The sequence below is a fragment of the Callithrix jacchus genome, chromosome 2 (genome assembly GCF_049354715.1).
Source record: "Callithrix jacchus isolate 240 chromosome 2, calJac240_pri, whole genome shotgun sequence".
Classification (NCBI taxonomy): Eukaryota; Metazoa; Chordata; class Mammalia; order Primates; family Cebidae; genus Callithrix; species Callithrix jacchus.
Window position 1 is genome coordinate 71,138,609 of NC_133503.1, and position 3,924 is coordinate 71,142,532.

The following is a 3,924-nucleotide window of genomic DNA, read 5'->3' on the forward strand; positions in this document are numbered from 1 at the left end:
GTCAGTTGGGATGAAGACAGGCTATACATCATCACGTGACCTCAGCGACAGGTCATAAGAGTATGCAAATGAACACAGGAACAGGTGCCAAACTATGGGGTCCAACTGCTGCTATCTAGACCGGTGCATTTTCACAAGGACAAGGGTCACTCAGAGTCCATGTTTCATTTCAAAACTGGAATCCCAGACCCTCAGTATTATTCTCTGTGTATTAAATAAATGTTAAATGAGGAAAAAAGACCTGCCTTACAAACATATTTGATAGTGAAAATTTCAGGGTGAAGAGGGTCAAAACTAACACGTTCAGAATAAAATGAGATTCCTACCCTGACATGAAGTACTGTCTGCACCCATTCTTACTATTCCTGTGTCAGCCACAATTTCTATATTCAACAATTTCTATTTTCAGCAATTTTAAATTTGCTCCAGATTAAAGTTTAATTTGCCTTAGTATAAATTTAATTTTTAAAAGTTGATCTCTAAGAGTACAACTCACAGTAATTGTATAAAGTCTTCTCTCACCAGCTGTCTATATTATCTACTATTTTTCTCTGTGTGCAACTAAGTTACAAATTTACTAATTTCTGAATCTCTTTAAGATCTCTCTGTGAATGTACACATGAAAGCCTGGCTGTTCACTCAGAGATGAAGAAAAAAGAAGCATTATATGTTCACCAATGTGTTGTATGAAAATATATGAAGAATGATTTTCTGAGTGGGGTGTTCTGATAACCTCAGACTCCAGGATTAAATATGTTCTGGCTCATCAGTCAACACCCTGTCACACCCATTCTTATTATCTCGTCATGAGAGTTAGCACCTGGAAGGCAACTGACAAGCCCCGCAAAACACGGAACAGCTGAAAATTAGAGAATAAAAATGAGAGCGTTATCCTGTTTATAACAAATACCCACTAAGATAGGAAATGGCTCAGTGCAAATTTCCATCACTGCAGATCCATCACAAGCTTTAAGAACTATTAAATCAAATATGACATTGATGAGATATGAAAGCTGCATTAATACAGATGTTTCCATTTTTCCAGGGATTACCTAGTTGAGGTCACTGATGGGATTTGGGAAGAAACAGGTAATATTACCTGTCTAAATAGAGAATTATAATTGCTAACAACTGAACAGAAAAATGTGTTTGCACATAATACACACCATACATGAATATACATACACACATATATATGCATGCATGAGACAGAGAAAAAGAGTCAGTGGTGAGACCTAAGAAAAAACTGGAAAAGATTCACATCTCCAATGACAACTGGGGAAGAAATTAAAAAAAAAAAAAATAGAGAATACGTTAAAAAAAAGAAAACCCGCTGGGTGAGGTGATTCACGCCTGTAAACCTGGCACTTTGGGAGGCCAAGGAGGGGCACATCACAAGGTCAGGAGTTCAAGACCAGCCTGGTGAATATGGTGAATCCCTGTCTCTACTAAAATACCAAAAATTAGCCAGGTATGATGGTACGAGCCTGTAGTCCCAGCTGCTTGGGAGGCTGAGGCAGGCAAATCACTTGAACGCAGTAGACAGAGGTTGCAGTGACTTGAGATCATGCCACTGCACTCCAGCCTGGTGACAGAGTGAAACTTCATCAATAAATAAATCTTCATAAAAAATTAAGGAAAAATGTACAAAAACTTAACAGCTGTTACATCAGAGGCAGGAGCTGGCAGGCTGCAGAAGAGGGCAAGGCAGAAACCCACATTTCAGTGTGCCGCCTTCTGTACCTTGTGAATGTGCTGTAAGTGTGTTATTTCTGGTGCGTTTATTGTGAATTTTTTTTTAAATGAATACTCCAAAATACTGGTATAAAACAACCTTTTTGTTTTGCTCATGCTTCACAGGGATAGGAATTCATGCAAAACACAGAAAAAATAGTTTCTTGCTACTTCTTGAGGTCTGGGGACTGCAGAGAACGGTCACTGGCTGGGGCTGAATCCACAGCAAGGGTTTGGCGTCATCTGGAGGTGACATCACTCACAGGTCTGCTGAGGTCAGTGGGCTTGGCTGGAGGACCTACAGGAGACTCTCTGGTGTCCTGGGCTTCCAAGTAGCTGGGCAGTCTCAGGACATTCAGAGTCTTGACTTGGCAGCCAAGGGCTCCACAGGTGAGTGACCGCAGTGAACCAGGCAGAGGCTCGTGGCCTTGTCAAACGGCATCCCCTCCACATCACCTGTCTGTGACAAGTGAGCACTAGTGTCCAGCCCCATGAGAGGCGGCACATACCCCCACCTGTCAAGAGGAGAGCAAAGAAATTGCAAACTCGTTTAAAAAGCCAGATGCAAATTCCTGTTTGAAAATCTCCAGCACAGAGATACCTCTCAAACATGAGATAAAAGACCTGCCGCTCTATGACACAGGCCAAGGGTAAGACAGGGGTGGTTTTCCTTCTGCCTCAGCCACTGTGAGTTGACTGACAAGTGAACAAAATGTTCAGGGAAATTAACCAGAGGGTTACAGAGTAACAAGGTAAAGAAAGCTAATGTAGACCTGAAATGCTGCTCTACAAAGGAACCATTTAATTCACTCCATTAACTTAAAGGAAACACAAGATTTATACATTCAGAAAACAAGCAGAGACTTTTTTCCTCCACTTCACTTTAGGTTCAGCTTCATGTGCAGTTTGTTACATGGGTAAATCCTGTCGCTGAAGCCTGGTAAGACCTAATTAAACTAAAGAGCTTCTGGGAAGAGACTTGATTTCTTATGAAAGCCTATGGCCCCCAAGGTGGCCATCCTGCAGGCTGGAAGTGTGCCTCCTACCCAGGCCAGACCCCGGTACATGGGCAGAGGAGCTGGGTGGGACAGCAGCTTTACTCTGGACAGGCTGGCTGAATAGAAACCTTCAACAGGTTACAGGAGGAGCCATGAATATTCATGAGGTGGTCCTGATGCATGCACACCTAATACACATACATGTAACTCGTGACCCAGGTTCACTATGGGGTGGAGACTTAATATTTAAATGTATCACACTTAGGCCCTATACTTCAAAAGGTCTTTTCAGGACACAAAGGCACACAAGGGCACAGCCTCTGTAAACCGGCCAGAACCGGCGCATGGCAGGTGGTCTCTTCCCAGGGCAGAGTTGCTGAAATCAGTCTCTTGTCCAGTTGGAGCTGTAGCTACGGCTGCTGGAACAGGGGTTGGGGGCCATTTAGTCAGTGCCGGACACTGAGCTACAACTGTGAATAGTGCTTATTTAGCCGCTAGAGAAAAAGAAACCCCGTGGCAGTCAGAACAGTTTATTCCTTAAGTTGAGGAGGGTGTGTCTCAACCCTTGCCGGGCCTGGCTTTAGGTGCTGTTTACACTTTGGTACCTTCAATGCCACAGAATCTGTTCTGTCAGTCTTATGACCTCAACTGGAACATGCAAGCTGGGCAGTTGTTGTGTCTAAACATAAAGGGAAGGGGCATAACGAGGCATCGGGTCACCCATTGTGCCATGGTCTGATGCCGGGCACTGAGCACGTGTGGAGGAGAGGCCTGGGGCAGGCTGGAGTGACAGGATGGTCCTTGGAGCCTCACTCTGGGAGCAGCTGCCTCAGCTCATGGCTTCACGGCCCAGTTGCATTCATCTATAAGCCAGGGCCTCCATGCGGAAAACCCGACAGCCTTTCCCATTTTTAGTGCCCTGAATTTCAGCATCTCTCTGCCAAACCATCAAGAAAACCCTGGGCTCTGCAGATGCAGGCACAGCCTAGTGCATACACTGGGCACTCAATAAATGCCAATGGCAGCTACCTCCCTGGTGTCTGATGAGGACAAAAGTCACCATCATGGCAGTGCAGCCTCCATCCCAGACTTAAATTCCTTCTTCACAAAATGCAGAGCAGGGGACCCAGTGTGGGGTGCGGGGCCTCTGCAGACACCTCTCCTCCTGGGCCCCCAGAGGGGTGGCCTGGAG